The 23,940-nt window shown below is 42.4% G+C and overlaps 1 long non-coding RNA gene across 2 annotated transcripts; it reads right to left on the bottom strand.

The window, feature by feature from the left end:
• Positions 1-1,555: 1,555 nt before the first annotated feature.
• Positions 1,556-23,264, bottom strand: LOC122461532. Of its 2 annotated transcripts, XR_006283476.1 has the most exons (4): positions 23,144-23,187; positions 22,500-22,590; positions 14,633-14,754; positions 1,556-2,874 (listed from the first exon to the last, which is right to left on the bottom strand). It is a non-coding gene; the product is annotated as an uncharacterized LOC122461532 (long non-coding RNA). The 2 variants fall into 2 exon arrangements; XR_006283475.1 differs by lacking the exon at positions 22,500-22,590 and having other exon boundaries at positions 23,144-23,264.
• Positions 23,265-23,940: the final 676 nt, after the last annotated feature.

Below are 23,940 nucleotides of genomic sequence, written 5' to 3'. Positions count from 1 at the left end.
ACCAATTTATTTGAGTATGAGCTTTCGTGAGCTACAGCTCACTTCATCGGTAGCTCACAAAAGCTCATGCTCAAATAAATTGGTTAGTCTCTAAGGTGCCACAAGTACTCCTTAGCTTCTTTTTATGTGCCTCAGCACACCTGCTGGCCATTTGCTAGTTTCAGCTAATTAGCCACCAATTACAACCACTTACATTTTCAGCTGCTCCATTTGCAAATCTTTAACTGCAAGACTGCCCAGTAACTATACTTGGGCATTCCCTATGAAAGGGAATAGCCAGGCAGCCCTTCCGCTAAAAAGTTATCATTTTAACTTCCAGCCTTTCAAGTTCTGCCTTAGCTGGTTTTAGTCTTTTGTTAAAAGAAATATATATTTTCTGGCAACAAATGTATCTTAGTACAGTGGCAGGCTGAACATTGCACTTGAAAATAGCTCACTCCTGGTGCCGGGTATAGTATATACAGAGTGCTAGCTGCTGCCTGGGAAACTGGAAGACCTAGTAGAGCTCACTAGTGAAAGTGAGATTTCAAATGCAGAAAGTTGTGTGCGCTAACTCTATCCCTTACTAAGGTGTTCCATAATTGACCATCAACCAGTCACCTATTCGTACTGTTGCATAACAGAGTGAGAGCAGTAGTTCTGAATACCATTCTGAGATACAGAAACAACATACTCAGCTATGCAGCTAATCCTGCCGATCCTGCTAATCCATTTCTCATTCTGACCAGCTTTGTGATTTAGTTTTCCATTTATTTATTAAATCACCTGATCCTGTAAATCTTCCCGTGGGACTCAAAGGGACTTCAGTGGGAATTAGAATCATAGAATATCAGGATTGGAAGGGACCTCAGGAGGTCATCTAGTCCAACCCCCTGCTCAAAGCAGGACCGATCCCCAATCAAATCATCCCAGCCAGGGCTTTGTCAAGCCTGACCTTAAAAACTTCCAAGGAAGGAGATTCTACCACCTCCCTAGGTAACGCATTCCAGTGTTTCACCACCCTCCTAGTGAAAAAAAGTTTTTCCTAATATCCAACCTAAACCTCCCCCACTGCAACTTGAGACCATTACTCCTTGTCCTGTCCTCTTCTACCACTGAGAATAGTCTAGAATCATCCTCTCTGGAACCACCTCTCAGGCAGTTGAAAGCAGCTATCAAATCCCCCCTCATTCTTCTCTTCTGCAGACTAAACAATCCCAGTTCCCTCAGCCTCTCCTCATAAGTCATGTGTTCCAGACCCCTAATCATTTTTGTTGCCCTTCGCTGGACTCTCTCCAATTTATCCATGTCCTTCTTGTAGTGTGGGGCCCAAAACTGGACACAGTACTCCAGATGAGGCCTCACCAATGTCGAATAGAGGGGAACGATCACATCCCTCTATCTGCTCGAATTGTAGAGATGGAGGACTCACAAGATCTCAGCACAAACATATGGTTCAAACAGAACTGCTAAAATAGAAAAATAATATTTATTGTTCTAGCTATAAAAAGCTCATGACAGTTAAGCATATATTTAAGCTTTTGCAGGAACAGAGCCATAAATCATTTGTGCCCCTTCCTGTTCATTTTTGATGTATAACTTAAATGGTTTTCTTTCAACAATTTGTATTGTGCTTGTCTGTCACATTAGACATACGAATTCCCTCTTAGCTCCCTATTAGCTCTTTAATCTCTGGGCTCTGGCAATCTTTGAAGAAGCAGGAACGTGACATCACAGATAGTGTTTGCAAACTGAACTGTGATCCCGCATGGTACTCAGGGCTATGCTGAAGCCAACACCTGAAATCCTGGCCGCACTGAAGTCAGTGGAAGCTTTCCCACTGACTTGAACGGGGTATGTCTCCACACCTGTGGCAGTGAGCCGCGCAGCCTGGGTCAACTGACTTGGACTAGAGAGGTCACTGAAAACAGCTGCCTAGGCAGTGCTTTGAAGTTGTGGCTCACGCTCTGAAGCCTAGGGAGGAGGCAATATCACCCAGCAGTCTTAGGAGTCTGCCTGTGTAGAGCAGTGTGTAGGATTGGGGCATAAGCCCTACCATTTTACCCACTTATTAGGAGATTGTTTTGCTTCATAAAGGCGTTAGCGCCACTAAAAACAGGTCTCTCATTTCAAAATATCCCTTAGTGTAAAAGAAACATCAAAATTTCCTGGTTTCTCTTTTCCTCAGACAGGATGTGCACATTTAGAACATTCATGCCCTAAACATTTTCTTTTCCAACTCTTTCTGTAAAGGGAACTCCCATCACCGGATAAAACAGCAAGGTCAAAGCTCAGCCTCCTATTGTGATTTGTCTATTACGTGAGATAGAATAAAATTAATGAGTTCCTCATAAAGCATATGGTAAAGCCAGATCTACAAGATAGGGGGATGCTAAATCCAATAACAGGTTCAGCTATTACTTCTGGATGAACTCAAATGCTTATTAATATAACTTCAATACTGGACCCAGGAGAATAATTAAAGGGTTGCAGCCGTCAGTGTTGGAAAAATATTAATTCAAAACAGATTTTTCCTTGTTCTGTATTAGTTGGTATAATTAAGATAAACAGCAACAGAAGTAAATATTGTTCATTGCACCTAAAAGGGCTTAGTCTGAAAATGAACAAATAAAAATATTTTTAGAACATAAGAAGTGTCATTCTGGGTCAGACCATGGTGGCAGGCTCTGGGTTCTAGGCAGTCAGGCCTGGTGGTTGGAGTTGTGGTCAAGTACAGGTACCAAAGGTTGCAGCTGGCTGTAGAGTCAGGACCGGGATGAGGGCAACACTAAACCAAGGTGTGGGGACAAGCTGCAGGTCAGAGTCTGTTGACAAGCCAAATCTGGATCATATTCAGAGTCCTGAAGCAGGCTGAAGGTCAAAGCTGAGTTGGAGCTGTAATAAAGTTTTCAATGTCAAGTTCTCAGGTCAAGAATGACAGGACACGACCAGATTTTAACCTCTCAAGAATCTATATAAATACTTGTGAGTTAGACCCAAGCTGAAATTTCACCCATAAAAACAATAAGCAATTTGCCCATCATTGCACCTAAATATTTTGTATTCAATTTAATCCAAGTGAAATATTTCCAGCCACTGATTTTATTTATAGATCCAGCCAAAGTTTTCCTACAGTGGCTCTAAGTACTGGAACAAGTGGAGGGAAGCTGAAGTCTGGGGATATTAGATTTCCCTGCCCACTTACAGAAGCACATTAACCATTTAAAATCTCTAATGCATTTCCCCTAATGAAGAGGAGCACTGCTAGATGCTATAGCAGCCTTCATATTTCTTATGGGCAAGCTACAATTGCTTTCTGGTTGAAAGAGAGCAAACGAAAGAATCCCTGTGTTATACTAGACTGTCTAGTCATGACAATAGCAATGAAGGGTAACTCATCGGTCATATTCAGAATTTTGTTTATTTAGTGTTCTTCCTCCAACTCCCTAAAATGTCAATTACTCTTGTTGGCAAAGCTTTTGAAAACCTCATTTTAATTTGTATCTCAGACTGTCTGAATTTCTTTAAAGCAAATTCTCAAAGCAACACATTTTCATGTTCAAATGCCTTTTCTACAAAGAGATCTTTTCTGGAAGGGAAAAGACCAGCTTCCTCCTGAGGGAGACTGCTGGTTGTTCTAATTTTAGATAACAATCAATAATAACAAGGGGCTTTGTCTGCAGGCTGCCTTTGAAAGAAGACAAACAGCAGCTCATTGTATTTTTGCAGCAACAACGCTGCACATTTGAGTTTGAATTTATGAACCTGACACCACCTAAGGATGATGAAGGTAGTGTCCATGTTATCTAGCTCCATGCTGAAGTACCCACAACACAGGTCTGGTAGCAACCGTTTGCTGACAGTTTTCTTTGCTCTCTGGACAAAGAAAATACATTTTATCCAAGTAGGATGATGCAAAGACTAAACATTAGAAAGATAGAGTGGTCAGAAATAAAGATTTACTGAGGCCTGAATTTCAAGCAAAGTGCATGAGTACTAGGGCAACTATCAATAAGCTTGTGACAATATATAGTGGTAATAGAAATACTGCATTCAGGGAATGGGAATTTGGGAGATCTCATGACTTGAAATGAGTAAGCAAATTAGAACTTGTATAGGTATCCTTAGTTGAATCATGAATTGATGTGAGACTGTTTCATCATCACAAGTTTAACAGACTATCACAAAATGTCCAGTTCATTACCCATTACTTACCCAGCAAGTGATGCTGTTCAATATGATAGGGCCTTAAATCATCCAGTCATGGTGAATCTGAGTCCACACACATGTTGGAAGTCTCCCAAACACGAGTCAGTGCTCCTTAACTCAAGCTGAGCTACAGTGCTGTTAGAGTTAAGTTGCATAAAAATATGAAATAGCTGCATATTAATACCTATAACACCATAACTTCTGATAGCTCTGCAATTAATTGATGCCATGACTGTATGATAGACGCTTAGCCATTAATGGCTATGTCTGTTAGTTCCGCTGGACTGCAGTAGTAGCTCTGTGTTGCATCATGAATGTGCTTTTTCCAGTCAGGTACTAGTAATGAAAACTCCTCTTTTATTCTGTCCTTCTGACACACTTGTTCCTCAGACTGGCTCTCATTTCAAACTCAGGCCAACTCCACGCATAGAAAAGGAGCACCCCAACCTCCAAACGTGGCTCCTGCCCCCACTGCACAAGTACACAATTACCCAGGCAAACCAGCTACTTTGGAAAACATTACAAATTTTAAAATAAGGCTGTATGAACACCTCACCTGCTAACAATAACTTACTACTTTAATCCCTGACAGCACGAACACACTTGCTGGAGGGGCAGCAAAGTAGTATAAGTGTGATGTGGCCTATCAGGCCTTCCCTGCTTCCTGCTGACACTCCCAGACAAAGGAAAGTCCACTCAAATTGGGTGACCAGTAAGATTGTCCTCCAGTGATCTAGAAGAGCCAGGAGGAAATACTGACCAAGTAAGCACCAGCAGGCCAGTTTAAAAGCCCCCCCCCCCCCCCCCCAGCCATTGTGCAGGAGCAGTGCTGGGTGAGAGACTGGGACAGAGTACAAGCAGCTCTTCAGGGATGACCCAGCATCCAGGCCTGGGTCCTGCCCTGTGCAATGCAATGAAGAGCTTGCATTTTGAAGGGTTTTTTCCCCCCCTCTTTGGTTAAAAAGGCACAGACAGCCGAATCCAGAGTTATTTTCTTACTTGGATTTTGTCAGTCTCTAACCAAAGCTTACAGAACACATTACCCTGCCCACAGCAGGCAGCCAATCCTTGCAGACAACAGTGGGGATAAAATAGCCAAACCACAAAAACACTGGCACACTAGCATAGCAACTGCACTTTCAACCTGTTTACATTGTGTGCTCTCAGGTTCCATAAGCTTCATTGCAACTCAGAACTGAACACAAATATAAAACCCACTGATGCCATGCAGACATCCCTGTTCTTGGTAGATCTCATCCTTTTGGGGGGCAGCAAAGGGAAGTCTTTAAAGAAGCACATACATCACATCAACAGCACCATCTCTTTAGATGGAAAGTTCATAACTTCAGCTTCAATATTTATGAGTTAATGGGATCCTGCATTAAATAGAAATTCCATGTTCAGCTACAGAGAATAAATAATCCTTCCATTACACATGCTGTTGACACAAGTTAATTTGTCTCCTCCTGAGATATTGCAAAGAAAATGTTAAAGGCCCCCTACTGAAAATAGTCATTTGAAGTGCTACAGCCCATTGCTCTCTCTCAAGAGAGTTAATGAGTAAATGCGAAAAGTTTCAGAGTGTCAGTCTGGTGGATGTAACACTCTGTCCCCCCAAGTAAGTAGCAATGAGCTAGACAACATGCAGTTTATTCAAACATTATCCAAACTACTTTGGTCACCAAAGTTAGGCTGGAGATCTTATAATAAAAAGATATCAGTTAGGGCTTTGTTTCTTATAGTCCGAGCATATAGTTTTCAGTTGCTGATGTCTGAAATATTTATGAAGGAAAATGAAGGTTTTGTGCTTTTTGATTCATCCCTAAATTCAAGATGTAGTCATTGCATTGTGACTTTGTCTATGCCAAATGTTTTATGGCTTAAACAAGCCATAAGACAGACATGTTGGAAAATATTTTCAGTTAATACAGCTGATTTAGACCTTCATCTGGCAAGACACTTAAGCATGTGTCTAACTTCAAGCAGTAACCTGTTCCCATTAAGCACCTGGGATCAAAGACATAGAAAAGATACATGACATATTTGTTGAAGACACAGATGGAAAAAAAAAAAACACCCCAGCCACAGAAAACTTCTCTTTTTCACACAAACACACACACCAGAGGCCATTGACAGTCTGCACTTCTTACATGTTATCCACATGTGGTAACATTCTATTATTTAAGAACATAACATAAGAACAGCCATGCTGGGTCGGACCAATGGTCCATCTAGCCCACTATCCTGACTTCCAGCAGCGGCCAGTGTCAGATGCTTCAGAGGAAATGAACAGAACAGGCCAATTTGAGTGATCCATCCCCTATCATCCAGTCTCAGCTTCTGAAACTCAGAGGTTTAGGGACACCCTGAGCATGTAGTTACATCTCCAACTATCTTAACTAATACCCATGGATTGACCTATCCTCTATGAACTTATCTAATTCTTCTTTGAAGCCAGCTATACTTCTGGCCTTCACAATATCCCTCATCAATGAGTTGTACAGGTTGACTGTGCATTAGGTGAAGTACTTCCTTATGTGTGTTTTAAACCTACTGCCTCTTAATTGCATGGGTTCTTGCATTATGAGAAGAGGTAAGTTTACAGTTCCTTGTTCACTTTCTTCGTGCCATTCATGATTTTATAGACCTTTATCATACCCCCCTTGTCTCTTTTCCCAGCTAAACAATGCAAGCTTTTTTAATCTCTCCTCATGAAAGCTGTTCCATACCCCTAATCACTTTTGCTGCCCTTCTCTGTACATTTCTATTTCTAATATCTTTTCTAAGATGGGGTGACCAGGACTTCACATGATATTGACAGTAGGGTGTACAATGGATTTATATAGCGACATTGTGATATTTTCTGTTTTATTAGCTATCCCTTTCCTAATGTTTACTAACATTGTTAGCTTTTATGACTGCTGCTGAACGTAGGGAGGATGTTTTCAGAAAACTATCTACAATGACTCGAAGATCTTTCTTGAGTGTGACCAGATTATTTAGATCTCATCATTGTCCATGTATAGTTGGGATTATGTTTTCCAGTGTGCATTACTTTGCACTTATCAGTGCTGGGTATACCGTTAGTTTAAGGCTCTATTGTGGTATTTTTAAATAGTTTTCATGCAGCTTGGAGGCATTTTACTCTTGTGACAGTTCCTTTTAAATTTTTATTTAACTAGCTTCCCCATTTTGCATAAAGTTCCCCTTTTTGACACTGAAGTCTACTCTGGTGGGTTTCTTCGGTATTCCCCTCTTGTCCCTCCACCAAGATGTTAAATTATGCAAAAAGAAAAAGGAGTACTTGTGGCGCCTTAGAGATTATTATTTGAGTGGTTGAGTTATATTTGCCTCTTGTACCAGTGCCTCTATCAAATTTTCTGGCTTTTTTGGTGCATTACAACAGTTAATCTGCTTTCCATAAAGTATCAGTTTCCTAACTGTGAATGGTTTAAATCTGTCCCAACATGTAATTCGCACTCCAAGCAATTTACAGCTACAGCTATAAAAGGGTACTGTATCTTCCAGATTAATACTTTAAAAACTGTTGAAACAACAGAGAATTGATTGCCAATTGTCTTGTTACTGGTGAAGCAAGCCAAGATTTTTCAGCTTGTGCATAGGGAAAAAGAACCATCACTGCAAATATACACTATTTTTCTTTTAAGATAGAAAAATGGATTGATTCTCGTTACATGTGTTCAGGTATTAAATGGTTAAATCCCGGTTTTGTTGGGAAACTCTGGTTCCTGCTGCCTTGTGACCTGAATTTATGTTAAGATATTCAAGGACAGGAATTTTATTTGAAGGTGTTCAGTCACCATTTGTACATACAGGTAGAGCGCAATCCTTCCCTTGAAATCAATGGGAGTTTTGCCATTAGTTTCAACAGGATCAAGAGTGGGCTCTTAGAAAGATTTTGTCCTTATTGAACCAAACATTTCTCTAAGGAAGCCAAAAACTGCATTATAATTTATAGGCTATAAAGGTGTCTTACCCTTGATAATATAACTATAGAAGGTTCCTGGTTTTGATATTCCTAGTTTAGTCCTTTTCACATTGCAAATTCCTAATTCAGTTCAAAAGGAGCACTGATTTAGTGTAGAAATGAATTACCAACTGTCCTGTGCATTCAGATTCAGGCTAAGGTCATTCACTGATGAAGCATTGTAATGAAACTCATGCTGCAGCTGCCTGCACGATGCTGGGCTTATGGACATGTACAGCCTTTTTGCAGATTCACTCTCCAACATTTACGGAAATGGATTATATTGTAATACTGTATTTCATACAGAGGGTATGCTGGCCAATGAAATAGAATGCAGCACTCCCATAACAGAGAACAAACAAACAAATTGTCATTTTGGAACATTATTACTAAAATTATGAATGTGGTCCTCTTCTCCAATGAATTTATTATGCAGAAAAAATATAAATATAGTTCATAAATAAATTTCTTCAGTATGCTACTAATCCATGCCACACTCACATACTTAACGGGAGAATCAGTCAAAGCATCAGTATTCTTAGTAAGGGTTTCCATTAACAATTAATATCATGCTGGTCAAAACTCTATTTGCAGACCCAGGTGTCACAAAAAACAGATCAAACATAGGGTCAGTGAGCACCCAATCTTTTACTGTTAATAATAATTTACCAATGGTGAGCACTTTTAAATATGGTGATCATGTGACTTGCATCCCTTTTTTCATCTGCCACCTTAACTTGATTATATTTTCTGTTATATAAAGGTAATAGACTATTTTTGAATGTGTTACTGTAGCCATGTTGGGCCCAGGATATTAGAGAGACAAGGTGCTTGAGGTAACGTCTGTTATTGGACCAACTTCTGTTAGTAAGAGTCAAGCTTTAGAGCTTACACAGAGCTGACCTGCAGAAGATCTCTGTAAATTCAAAAGTTTCTTGTCTCTCTTTTTGAATCTGACAGCCTGGCCCAGCAAACCCTTAATCATGTTCATGTCAGTGTGGTGTGAAGAATTAGGCCACATAATGCTGTATCTTAGTTGCCATAATGCACAGTCCTCTTTACATCTATTCAATAGTCCCATTTCCAGCACCCTTTCTACGGAACTGCATGTGGCTTGGAGATGGCAATTCCTCCCTTCACTCGTATGTTTGGATGTCCATGGGGAGGGCAATCTAGACCAGTCCCTAATTGTCATGCCCTTGATTTTCAGATTTGAATTGTGAGCACACAGATACCAAGTATGATAGGATGGATATAGGCTACTGTTCCCACTCAGTGCAGCTTTGGAGAGCACGCACACATCCTTTGTCCATTGGCGTGAGAATGAACTATCTGTTTATTTTATAATCTATTAGGAGAAAGATTATAGCCATTCTTCGTGTTGCATTGAAATGTGTCTAATGTCATATTTCATGTGGGAAAAGCCAAATCAACCCTGCACCAATGTGTAATGTAAGCAGCCCACCACATTACAGTGAACATTCCATCCTTTCCACCCCTCCTGCACTGAATAGTGGAATATCCTCTTCATTTTTGTTCCATCTCAACATGGCTCCTATTTCATTTTATTCTGGTGAAATTTCTGGTCTTAGAATAATAAAGGAATGGTGCACTTATTTATTATGCATTTCAAAGCCAAATACATTTCATTCTCCTTTGACTCACACCACTTACATAATTGCCTTTCCCTGTTCTAAATTGGGCAGAAGAGCATTAATGAAAGAGTTGTGACTACCAAGAGGACTCAGAGTAACAGCCATGTTAGTCTGTATTCGTAAAAAGAAAAGGAGTACTTGTGGCACCTTAGAGACTAACCAGTTTATTTGAGCATGAGCTTTCGTGAGCTACAGCTCACTTCATCGGATAAACTGGTTAGTCTCTAAGGTGCCACAAGTACTCCTTTTCTTTTTACCAAGAGGACTGTATTCCATAGTAATTCTTCAAAATAGAATAGTATCCAGCATTGTTTGGCATAGTCTGAACCTTCCATACAATTGGTAAACTAAATTGTTTTGTTTAATAGAAAAAGCAAGAGATGTTCAGTAACAAAATTCTGATGAGTGGTTAGAGGTAGTTGCTTATTCCCTGAGTTGCATCAATGTGACTGGATGGTAAAAAGTACAGCCTTTGAACAAGATGCAGCCTTGCCGAATTATTTTTGCCATGGTAGCAAATATACAGCTATTAGTTTGAAATCTAGTCTTCTAATCAAATTTTGTAGCTCAGGCTCATTGAAGTTTTAAACCCCTCCACAATCTGGGTAGTCTGGATTTCAGGTTCAGATTTCAGCGGATACCTAAGATTTGAGTTTAAAAAAAAGGGGGGGGGGGGCCTAACCTAATCTGGTGTAAATCACTTTAGCCGCTTAGATCCTTGGCTGGTGTAAACTGCCATAATTCTATTCAATAGAGCAAGGGCAGCTTGCACCAGCTGAGGATCTGGCTTGTGTTTTGAAATGCAGCATTAAATTATTATTATAAGTCTTTGCTAGCAGTGGTTCTGCTTACTGCAAGTCTATCTTGAAGATAATTCCATTGATTAGGCAGGAGTGGAGAAGGAACTGTTGTACAATCACAACTTTTCTTCTGGAGGACAAGAATGGTATCACCTGCACACAGTACCAGTTCTCACTGGTCCAACCATGTGCTCCTGGGAGGAGCTGGATGACCTTGACTCTTGGTGTAGCCAAGCTCATCTGTTTCCTGCAGCCACAGCAAAAATAAAGGCAGCAACCACTGCAGCATATGGGAGTTTTGCCACTGACTCCAATGTGAGAGGACTGGGTACTCAGCACCTCCCAGGAGTTGCTCAGTATCTTGCATAACCGGGCCCTAGAATGCCATTATACCTTAGAAGACATTGTTCTGCCCTTAAACAAATGTGACTTTTGCCCTTCTTTTACTTATTTTATCCAGTGACATTTGGCCATTTTCAAACAAATACCTTGAAAGCCTCCTTCATTGGGGGGATTCAGCTTTATCTGGCTGTGCAGCATAAAATTCCTGTACTGCCTCTCTTGAAAAAGACTCCTGTGTCAAAGGGCAGGTTTCACTCTGACAGGAGCACCGTAGGCTATAGCTCCTACTGATGTAACTCTAGGCTTCTGACTACAATGCACAGATCTTCAAAGTTGGGTAGAAAAGCACTAGCATGGCAATCTTTGTTTTGGAGAGAGAAAGGAAAACTTTGGTTAAGATTTTCGGGGCCATGCATGCCATAAAATGGCTTTTCTGGCAGCTGCAATTGCCATATTTAACAGTATCAGGGCCTCCAGTATCTGGATTTTGTACTGCAGGGTATTTATATTGCAGCTTGAAGATGCAAAGATCACTGACATATTCTACATCTGTTTAGAGAGGAGTGATAAGTGAGACTGCTTTACATTGATGTACATTCTGGCTATTTTCTTTTACTGCACAGCAAACGCTGACTGGGGACTAAAAACCCCAGTGAGATGAGAGATGTTCTGGCAGCTTAAGTCTACCTAAGGGCTCCCTTTTGAGCTGGCAGAATGCAAGTCCCTGAATATGGTAGTTAGACAATTATTTGCTGTAGTTGGCCAGCAGATTCTACCTGGCCCTATGGTGGGTGCACAGAATGGGAGGGGAGCTGGTAGGGGGAGGGGTACAGAATAGAGGAGCCTGGTGTCACTTGTGCACCCTGGAGAAGAGCCTGGCAGCATTTCACTCAATAGACTGGTGATGCACAATGCTCCAGACAAGGCTTCCCAGACATGCACACCAGTTAGTAGAGGTGGCTGGCTGCACTGAGGGGAGGAGAGAAGAGAGAGTAAGAGGATGCTGAACCAGCCACAGCCCCTGCATGCTGGAAGATACAGTAACACTTCTGTCAGTGATGATTAGCTCAGCAAGTGGCACAGCTTTGCCATAAAGGGCAATTACTGAGCCTAGCAGCAAACTGTCTCACAGGCAATGAAGTACACTCCTGAGCAGAATTTCTCTGCAATCTCTCAAATATCAGCATCCTTATAGAAGGTAATATGGACTGCACAGTACTGAATAGCTTCCAGAACAGCATGGGTGATATTAACCAGCCAGATGCCAGAAGCATAGTTAACCTTCTGGAAAAAAAAATCTAAAATATGTTTTCCTAATGTCACTAACCATTTTCTTTTCAACCTCTCTCAGGTAGTCACTATGCATGTCAATGTGTAATTCTATTGATTTGCCCCAATTATAACTGTAAATTCAACATTCAGGGGTAGCTATTCAAAGCAGCTTGCAGGGATTTAGCCATGTAATTTCTTCTGACAAGAGTGAGAGACGTGATTAAAACCTAGCTCGCGGCTTTGAAATTGTACTTCCTGGAACTGCGTTTTCCTCCTATAGTGGCATCAATGCTGTTTTAATGTAACCTTGGCTGCCAGAAGCAGATGAGCTTGAAGTAAGTGAGGCGACAGGGTTGTGCGGTGGCACATCAGCAAAGCGACCCATTACCTCTGTTTCATGCAGATTTCTGGTCCTGCTACCACCAGACACAGTCAGCTAGAGTATCTGCTTTGCAGAATTGTGATCAGCAAAGCAGAGCAGAGGTGGGGATAGCTGACAGGAAACAAGTTCTGGTTCCCTAATTTTCTACCCAGCCCACAGTCTCAGCTACAAGAAGAAAAGGAGGACTTGTGGCACCTTAGAGACTAACCAATTTATTTGAGCATAAGCTTTTGTGAGCTACAGCTCACTTCAATGGATGTATTCATCGGATGAAGTGAGCTGTAGCTCACGAAAGCTTATGCTCAAATAAATTGGTTAGTCTCTAAGGTGCCACAAGTCCTCCTTTTCTTTTTGCAGATACAGACTAACATGGCTGCTACTCTGAAACCAGTCTCTAAGATGCCACAAGTCCTCCTTTTCTTTTTGCAGATACAGACTAACATGGCTGCTACTCTGAAACCAGTCTCAGCTACGTTACTCTAACTTGAGCTATCTGGCAGCTGAGCATAGCCAAAACAAAAACCCCTTTAGCCGCTCCTTCTCTGCTATCCCTCCCAGTGGTGTAGGAGGAGTATGGCAATACTGGCTCCATGCCTGTTAGGGATTCTGATTGCTCAGGAAATCCCAGCTAGTGGGAAACCCCAGTCTCATCTCCCTTCACACCACCTGAGTAGTACAAGGTGAAAATAGCAGGGCACAGAATCCATTCCAGTGGGCATAGAAAGAGTATTGGATAAGGGGGCCATTACTGAAATGGAAGTTAAGCTAAGACAGACGTGCACATGTGCCAAGTCAGATTTCCATAAGGAAAGCTATAGAAGTCCTGCCAGAGCAACTGACTGGGAGACAACCAAAGTTAGTGGATACTTTTGAAAACTTAAGCCTTGACAAATGCTTGCCCCTCCCTTCACTCAAACTTTCACTTCCAGTCTCTCCTGTTTTCTTTCTTCCTCTTCTCCTTCCATTATTTCTACCTTCTCATTTCATTCACTCATCTCAGGATAGTGATTGTCCTTCAAAACTCTGATTTGCTTAGGAAACTAAATGTTACCTCAGAATTCCCCACAGTAAGAACAGAGAATACTGAAGATACGGAGGTATGACTACAGTAGTTAGTCAAACAGAAACCAATTAAGAGTTACTACAGTCATATTTCCTGCCTTTATGGACTTTTAACACACACACACACACACACGTATGAACCATCAGTCTCTAGGCTTATTTACAGCACTTTCCAAATGTCACGAGAAAAAAAAACCCCACACGCTCAGAAGCCATCTTAAACAAGAACTACAATCACCACAAGCCAGAAAAGATATTAACCCAGTTTCTTGCTCTGACCAGAAACATGGCAGTTATTCAGGAGCCCCTTCTTCCAAGAAGCACTTTGATTTAGAACCTTGAGTATTGCTCCTGGTGTAATTCCAGATTTTAACAAGACTAAAGAGTAACCCCCCCCCCCAAAAAAAAAACCACACCCCATACACATTCTTGACACAAGTAACATTACCCTTGTTACTCATTTTCTAATAAAAACAGGAACATTCTGTGAGCTATAGATAAATTGTCCACTGTGTATGTATGAGTGACCCAGACAATACACACTCCCTCTCCCACCTTGTCAGTGTAAAGCTGAACTGGGAGATGGTATTCATAGCTCAACAGTAAAGAGTTATGCCTTTATGTTTTTAAGGAGGCCTGTACAAGCGTCCCTGGATGACTGTGGAAGAAGGTACTTTCAGTAAGAAGAATACAGTCCCAGATTCTCTGTAGTATCCAAAGAGTGCTTTAGTGCAACTCAGGAGGGATTAGCAAACATGACTTTAGGCAATATTTCCGCTCCCTCGGTCCTGGGCTAGCTGTTCACTAGGCTGATCCCCCTCAGCATAAATTACAACAGCATTCAGGCTGCTCTATCTCAGTGACCTTTTACAGCAACCAGATATCAGCAGGGCATAGGCATGCTTTCCCTGCTTAAATCAGCTCCACATCCCTACAGGCTTACCTTACATGACACCTCCATGGCTAGCAACACTGGTTCTAGAGTCACTTTGTGCCAGTTACCCAAGATCCAGGCCATGGAATTCTCCACCATTCTAGCTGGCCCCTTCTATAGCTCAGCTACTGCTGAAGACAGACAGACAACAATGCAGCTTATGACAGCAAGCAAGGCATTTGTGTTTGTAATAGTACCATAGAATATCTTCATTGGATTGGTAATGTTTTGTTCATGCTACACTAATCTAACATAATATTACTTTCATACTGACATAAGCCACCGACATGTAACAATGCTGGTGTAAAAAATATTATTATCTGAATAATATGAACACCACAATGGAGAATTGTATAGTTTAGAGACACTTTGTCAAGCCATTTTGCTGGCAGTTTTCCCTGCAGTGCAACTGAATGTTTGGGTTTAATTTACTGGAGTGCTAAGAGACAGCTGTGAGCACTGGTATAAAACAGTTAATCAAATTTTAAATCCACCTAGCAAGAAGATATTGACAGTCACTACATTTATGTGCTCTGACTTTGTACATGTTACTCACTAGGACAATGTTCCAACAGGGTTTTGAATTCTTCATTTAGCTTTATAGCATCAATTACAATGCACTAATCAAGCAGAGTCATTTACAATGAAGCAAGATAAATTGTACAATGTAAACCATAGATGCAGAGTAAAACATCTGAAAAGATAATACAGTTCTACCTGGCTAAGCAAAGGACAACCACAGCTTTTTATATTCCAATATTAATTTAAAGGTTTTCGTAATATCCTAATTCTAATGTACTCTTCAATAGCCTATAATTACTGCAGCCTCCTAAAAGCAAAGAAAGCCAGGGCTGTAAAGCATGGCTCACCTCACACTGAAAGCACAAAGTTCATTTTTCCCCTTTTCATTCTACTTTTATACAACCATGTAACTGAAATCTGTGCTGCACTCCAGCAGTCAGGTGTCATAGCCAGTAGATTTTTTTTAATTTATTTTTTTGCCTTGAAAAATAACAAATCAGTCACACTTTCTGGGCCTACCATAAAGAAGTGGAATCCATGCACCAGGTTTTAAAGAATTCAGCATCAGCTTTCACAAGATAAAGGGTGAGATGATGCATCCTGCTGATCATCTTGTAAACATCAGAAAGGTTTGGACTACTTGTCATGTCTTGTTTCAGACTAGATTACAGCCCCTTTGGGGCAGAGGCTGTGGCAATTATCAGGAACTGAGTCATAGTGCTGAATTGAACGGTGTCTTCAGATCAGGTTCTCTCATCTAGCTAACAATTACTTCATGCAAATAAAACAGAACTTAATTTCCTAAACTGTGAGGTAAACTGTCAGATAATCTGCTTTCTTCTTGTTCTAGTAAAGAGCACATATTGTATTATTTCAGTGTTACTTCATATGCTGAATGCCCAGTGAATTCCTTGCTAGTATATTTTATTACAACACAGTAATATAATAGCAAAAGGTTTATGTGGTAAAAATATGTACTTGGTAATTTGGGTCAAGCCATCACAGACACTACCAAAGGCATGCAAAACAAACCAACAACAACAAAAACCACTGACCTGTGTGGCATTTGCTTTGCCCTGACGAAATAAGGTGTAAATCCTCAGAAATACTAATGCAGGAAAATAATGTAATTACGCAGGAAAGGTTAGCCGTGTTTATTCTTATGACAGTAAATCCCATGGAATTAACAGTTCAAATGTATTGCACTCTTGCCGTAGCATTGTACTGCTATGAGGAAAAGAACAAACTGAAGAGGACCCAAACTAAAACCTTGGATCTAAACATCCTTAAATGTTGAGGAGACTCCTGGGGCATAACAGGCAGGGTCCCAGTCCCTTGGCCAGCTCTGAACAGAGACCCAGTAGCCACCGCCTCCCCTTGCCATGCCTGAGATGACAGTGCAGCGCAGCCCATAGCTGGGAACCCCCTGGCTATGCAGAAGCCCAAAATGGAGGAGGGGGAGACCCTGCTGGAGTCCTGGCACTGTGGACAGGGCAGCGGCAGGGAAGGGAGCTGCAGCCTACAGGCTTTTCACAGGGAGCAGGGGTGCTGGGAGCCCCGTGGGACTGCTCTCAGGGCTATGCCCTGCCCTGGCATGTCTCAACACTTTCTTCCCTGGCTTCCCTCCCAAATGGGCCTGTGTCTGGTTCTGACCTTTACAAGCTGTGAGTTAAGCTGAGCCATGCCTCTAGGGCACCCTGCACCCCACTGTCTTTGCTGCTCTGGGACAGGTGCCTTAGTGGAAAGGGGTCCTCCCTCTGGGCCCCCTCTTTAGGAAACTTTTGGTTGTGCCCCTGGGAGGCTCCCACCAGCAAAAACAAAAGTCAGCGCCTGTGGAACAGATTATTTCAGAGAACTATCCACAATGACTCCAACGTCTTTCTTGACTGGGAGCAGCTAATTTAGACTCTTGTCATTTTGTATGTAGAGTTGGGATTATGGCTTCCAATGTGCCTTTATCAACACTGAATTTCATCTGCCATTCTGTTGCCCAGTCACGCAGTTTTGTGAGATCCATTACATGTCACAGGAGAAAATGTTGATTTCATAATATTTTGTCATTGTGAACACAGCTGTTCTGTTTGTACCCCATGTCCCTAGGTACTCGGGCATATCCACTTAGCAGAGCAACAAAATATACTGCCCTTGATGGGCAGAGGTGCCTCCTCCCCTCACAGTGGGACATATGAGGACCTCCAGAAATAATCCATCAAGGCTGACGCTGCCTCCATGGAGCAGCCCTCATCTCTTTTACAGCCTCAGAGGGATGACTCCTTTCTTCTGAATTCCCCCACCAATTTGCCCAGCATCTCATTTTGGGCACTGCTAGGAATAGGATTAACTGTCCCTGCCCTTCCCCTAAAATATCCTGAAAAATGAACCTGAAAGCTAAACACGTTTAACTTCGGCACCACAGAAAATAGGAAATCAAATCTAGCTGCTTTTAATAAAAAGTGCCCCATTTGTCTGCATGTCTTAAAACTGCTGCCATGTGGTATTGTTGGCCTGTGGAACAGCATCAGAGACATCACCTCAGAACTTCCATTAACCTAACAGATCCATTGTATATAGTTGTAGTGGGACAGCTGCCTCACTCTGGGAGAACAAGGGAAAAGCAGCCAAGCTAGGCTGATTGGGGAAGCAGCCACAGCTGTGGCCAGCTCAGTTAGGGCCCAGCTGGCCCTGATAAGAGGGCTGTGGGCCAGGAGCTGGAAAAGTCTCACTCTAGCTCTGGAGTGGGAAGGGCTAGCTGCCTGAGAGGCAGGTACCAGAACTGGCACAGTGCTGGGGAATAGAGCTGGGGAGCTCCAGCCTGGGAAAACCCAGGCTGCAGGCCTTGTTGAAGGCCTATCAAAGGTACTGGGGCTGCAGAGATACAGCCTGGAAATAGGCAAAGGCAGCAGGTCCCACCCCCTTGCCAATGATGAGTGGCCATTACAGACTGCAGTCTGCCCTAGTGAGTGAGGGGTTACATGATGACTGGCAGTAGCCATGGAGGCAAGGTGGGTTTAGAGGGTTGGGGGTTTCCCTGGGAGGGTGAACCCAGAGTAAGGAGGTACTGCTGGGGGCAGAACCCCCAGGTAAAGCGGTACTGGGGTCCAAGCGGGACAGGGCCACTGGCAGGTGAGACACCAGCCTGCAGAGGGCACTCCATATGCTGGGAAAAGAGCTAATTACCAGCAGGAGGCACCACACCAGTGAGTCTCAACCTTGCTACAGTTGTTCTTTTAAATATATAATACTAGAGGCTTAAAGCACATGCTGTCACGCAGTTGTGTAGCAGCTGGGCTAAGAAATCCACTATCTGTGCAGTGTCCCTCATAGAGCCAATGCAATGTTGCATTGCAAATTAGTTGGAGTGTAAGGGTGGTGATTGGTTGAGTAACCTCTGATATCACAAGGATCTAGGCCTTTTGGCATGGGATAGATGTGCCTTACTGTAGTTGTACGCTACACAAATATAATTTGTAAAGTCAAAATGGCTGAGAACCTAAAAATTGGGGCTATTAACCAGCCATGAATCCCAATGATTACTGAACCTCGTGATATTCTGAACAAAGAGTTCTGATCCATGCTTATAGCTGTTTCTATCACTTCACACTTACTCAGATGTTCTAGGCCTTGGAGTCTCAGACGCTGAGTGACAATCCTGAAATCTTACATAGATAGCAATGAAAACATTAAAATTAAGGAAGATATTCATTTGGATCAATTCAACTACTACATTTGGGGCAAAATTCATTCCTTAGATCTACAGGGTGTGTTTCACCTACAATTTCTGTTTCCAGAAATGCAGAATACCCATTGGTCTTAAATTCTGTGGGGTTCCTAGAATATTAGAATCCAAATCCACCTGCTGATCTGAGAAGAATTTGCTCTTAGAAGCTGAATTTCCTTCAATATTGTGCGTTTTCTATTTGGAAGTCAGTTTCTGAAATCATGCAAAATAAGAAATTAATGTGTGCTCCTTATTAAGCCTTGATTTTATATTTCATGATATACTGAGTTTTCTGTTGACTCTGGCCTTTTCGAATTTCATTTTGTGTTGAACTCATGTTTCTGTTCACAGCTACATACCAAGATGACCAAGTGTTCCATTCTGAAATTTACAGAACAATGGAGTTGACATTGCTACTGCCTTTGCACTGGAGAAATTAAGGGGCCTATCTGCAGAAAAAGGTACCCCAAATTGTGAGTAAAGATATCTGAATATGGGCCTAAGGAATCAGAGGTCATTTTATTTAAAAATTCTTTGTATTTGAACAGATCATTTTCCACTTGTTACAAGCGGAGTTGCAGAACGTTTGTGCCATTCTTCAATAACTTTGGGAATAAACTTAAATTTGTCAGTTTTTCAGCAATGTTAAGAACCGAATTATGATACTTACTGGGTTATGTAAGAGAAATTTCAGCTAGTAGCTGGGGGAGAGGAAGTGGGGGGGCGAGAAGTCTTGTTAAATCCTTCATCTAAACAAATCTATGTTAGAGATGTTTCAGAGTAGCAGCCGTGTTAGTCTGTATCCTCAAAAAGAAAAGGAGTACTTGTGGCACCTTAGAGACTAACCAATTTATTTGAGCATAAGCTTTCGTGAGCTACAGCTCACTTCAATGGATGCATTCATCCATTGAAGTGAGCTGTAGCTCATGAAAGCTTATGCTCAAATAAATTGGTTAGTCTCTAAGGTGCCACAAGTACTCCTTTTCTTTCTATGTTAGAGAGTAAACTTGGTTCATAGGACAGAGAAAAACAAATTGACTATGGATGATTTTTAATCTTTCATCTAGCCTTGAGATTCCACAGTTAACTAGCTTTCATCTGGGAAAGAGTAAGTCTGAGGGGTGCATACTATTAGTTCATGCATTCAAAATTGATTACACTTCCTTCTGAGTAAAAACTTCAGACAATATTTTATTTCCCCTTTGCGTGAAGTTCAGGATGACTGCTACTGAGTCATTCATACCTTGTAGTCTAAAATTAAATAAGACTGGAAAAACCTAGAGGGTTTCACAGGGAGATTTGAGAATGACATAATACATGCTTTAGTACAATCAGGGAAGTGTAGTTAATAACCTTTTCTCTCAAATTTTCTTCAGTGTATATTATCTGAGAGCTACAGATAAAAGAATGAGACAAAGTGCTTTTATAAAGGAAGGCAAGTCTCATTATGCCCATTTTACAGATAGGGGAAAATGAGGCACAGTGAAATAACTTATTCTAGGTCACATAGCAGAGTTGGAATTATCACCCAGCTGTTAGAGTAATTCACAACCTTGGATAAAATGATTGATTATATATGGCCAGATTCTGCCATCCTTACTCCCATTAACAGTAATAGTCTCATGCATTTCAAAGGGACTTCTTGAGGTGTATTTCTACTCAGTCTGAGTAAGAGTATCATAAACTGGCCCACATTGGGTTATACATGTGGGAACCACACTACCATGCTCAAACCATTGTTATCAAATATATATTCACATAGTTTAATGTGCTTTATGCTTAATCTAGCAAGGTTCTGAGCACCTGCTGTGAGATCTTGAGCATTGTCAATCCCCAGCAAAGGGAAGATGAACACACTCAGACCTTGCATGTTGAGGCCCAGAATGCACACATCTGGGAACTGGGCTTCCCAGCAACGATGACAAGCCAAGAGTGTGTTGTCAGATCCTATTTAAACCTTTTTAAGTCAAAGCATCTTCTAACATGTTTACAGAAGAGCTTGCTTGCATTTAGTCACATTAGACAAATTTACAGACTAAGACGCTGTCAGTGGTGTTGGAACAGATAATATTCATGATTTTGCCTGTTCCCACATCCCTCAATAATAAGCATGTTAATGGCAAAGGGGAAGGCCAGCGACACAGGCTTTTTGCAAGCATCCTACTGTGCAGGCATAAAATGCACATGCAAACATCTGTACAAAGTGAGCCTAAAAGGGGTATAAAATTAGTGAGTTAAATTAGTTTAAAATTCTGGTTTTCAAGAAGTGCTTTGCAGTGTCCACCCAGCTGTGTTCTTCCCTTAACTGTCAGTTTCCTATCCTAACAGTGAATGTTCCCGTTACCTCTTAGACAATACATGCTCACAGCTGCTTCAGAACGGAGTCACCGCAGAGATGATGTAAGCAGTTACCGCAACAAGGGATCCCTTCACTGCTTCGTAGCTTTGCTAAGTCAGTAATGGATTTATAGTGTCACAGTTTCAGGGTAACTGCTCCTGCATTCCCCTTCGGTGGCCCCTCAAGGGCACCAACTCTAAAGGTTTCTGGCTCCACTCCATCACTTCTTGTGGGCGGACTTGCACCTCCCTCTTTTCTGAGCAGGGTTTTTCTAGGCTGCAGAGTTCCGTACCTACACGGTGGTATTCCCAGCAAGCCAGGCTGCCTAAACAGGACAGCATGTGCTCTTTGCCTTCTTGCCAAAGGCCATGAACAGCATGTTGCCCAGTTACAGGCTACTGCATGGTTTTTTATAAGCAAGCCCATTTATTCTTAAGGTGAAACCATTACAGAGAAAATACGTTTAAAACAATAAAAGAACCTACATGCATGCCAGAAAGCTTACCAGAGGTCACCTCAACTCAGACCTTGGTCTCTGGTAGGAGACAGTCCGTCAAGACCCACAACTGGGTTTTCCCCAAGGTTATGAGTTCATAATTGTCTCAGATTCAGAACCATAACACAGGCTGGGCAGGTTTTTTTTTTTTTTTTTACTACAGCTCGAGCCTTTGATTTCAAGTCTCTGGGAAAAGAGATCAGTGGTTCCCAAACTTGTTCCACCGCTTGTGCAGGGAAAGCCCCTGGCAGGCCGGGCCAGTTTGTTTACTTGCCACGTCCGCAGGTTCGGCCGATCGTGGCTCCCAGTGGCCGCCGTTCGCTGCTCCAGGCCAATGGGAGCCGCTGGAAGTGGCGGCCAGTACGTCCCTCGGCCTGTGCTGCTTTCAGCAGCTCCCATTGGCCTGGAGCAGCCAACGGCGGCCACTGGGAGCCACGATCGGCCGAACCTGCGGACGTGGCAGGTAAACAAACTGGCTCGGCCCGCCAGGGGCTTTCCCCGAACAAGTGACAGAACAAGTCTGGGAACCACTGAGAGAGATAATGAACACTCCTCAGGGTGTAACTCCCAAAGGCTGGGTTTTGTATAACTGGAGGTAGGGAATTTGCATTAACTTCTCCCTTGGTAGTCCCCAGGAAATTCACTTCACACTTATTGTCCCAAAAGTCCATTCCTATCTGGCACACTTTCAATATAGTCCTTTGAACTCCCAGGCCACCCATAACATCTCCGCCCTGGAGACATTACATACAATCTCATCCCACAATAATACATAAACCATTCTCTGTCGGTGCACACTTACCTCTCATGAGCACCTCCTGATGGGTGGGTGCAAGCCTGCACTCTCTTTTCACAGTGCCCCCTGTCAGCTGTTGCCCTCATCAGCCCTCCAGCTAAATCACACAATAGCTAAAATGGATTAAACCCTTCTGAGGTAACACAATCCAACAAATGGCTGGCCTTCTCTGTGGTCTTCAGCCCTGTCTCTAGGCCTATTTAAAGTCTAGCCCCTTTCTTGGGTTTCTAGTATGGAGCCTTATTACTGCCTTGGGGCTTAGGCCCCTTCCACAGTAGCCAGTGGGAGCACCCAGGCCCACCCACTACTCCAGATCCCAATCCAGGGACCCTACAAATAACAGCCACTTGCTTCTTTCTTTAATAGTTGTTACTGTTGCATTCCCTGAGCTGCTTCCCACTCTGTTCCATCACCTTCTTGGATTCTCCATCTGTCCCCTGTTTGAGTAGGGTATCGCCCAGGCCTCCATGCCTGGAGAGTTTCTCCTTCTCTGTCCTGACTTCTCAGTCTTCTCTCAGGCCTCTCTGCCTGGAGAACTTGTAACATTCTCTGCCCCCTTTTTAATCAAGGGTGTCTGTCCCAGGCCTCTGTGCCTGGAGAGCATCCCATCCTGTCCCTGCATGAGCAGGGTTTCTCCCCAATCGCTTTACCTATGGTGTTTCACAGCCTTTCAGTCCCTCTTCACCCTTCTGGTTCCAGTCAGTAACTGATCATCTTAGCCTCTGCAGCTCCTTTTTATCTGAGGCTACTGTGCTCTGATTGGCTGATTCCTGGCAGCTTTTCTAGGCAGGCCTGGAGGACTTGCCTTCACTGCTCCTTTTCTGGGGTGGGGTGTGGTAGGACTGTGAGGCCTCCAGCAGGAGGCTTCAAAGAGCCTGGTACACCACATTCTCTTAATACAGTAGACCTCAAAGATACTTAAACTTAACTCAATAAAATCTCCCAAGGATATTGCAGGAAATTGCCGTATCTGTCACACAGTGCTTGAATAGTTATTCCTCCATGTCAACAGTGGATTCCCACCTACTGCAGTCATTACAAAGCCTCCCAGTGAGCTGTTACAAAGCAGACAGTTTTGCATCTGCATCTCTTCCAAGGGGTGATGTGCATAAGGAAACATCTTCCATTATTTCAGTCTAGTGCACCTTCCTTGTTCTTTTGTCAGTTTAAGGAATCATGACTCTGATTTGAAAGCATGATGCAAATTATTACCACTCATTTCTCTACCCTGGATGATGTGCTACCAAAAAAAGATGATAAACCCATTTAAGACAGAATAAAGGGTAAACCCCTCTGAAAACTTATTGCACAGGTGCTCCGCTAACTATACTGTCTAGCAGAGGATTGTTCAGTGCTGAACATACAGAGCATCAGTCCTTGCAAATCCGAAGTCCCTGGATTGCCTTTCATTGAATCCTAGAATCATAGACTTTAAGGTCAGAAGGGA

The sequence above is a fragment of the Chelonia mydas genome, chromosome 8 (genome assembly GCF_015237465.2).
Source record: "Chelonia mydas isolate rCheMyd1 chromosome 8, rCheMyd1.pri.v2, whole genome shotgun sequence".
Classification (NCBI taxonomy): Eukaryota; Metazoa; Chordata; order Testudines; family Cheloniidae; genus Chelonia; species Chelonia mydas.
The sequence above is the reverse complement of the archived record's forward strand: the minus strand, read 5'-3'. Positions and strand labels throughout refer to the sequence as shown.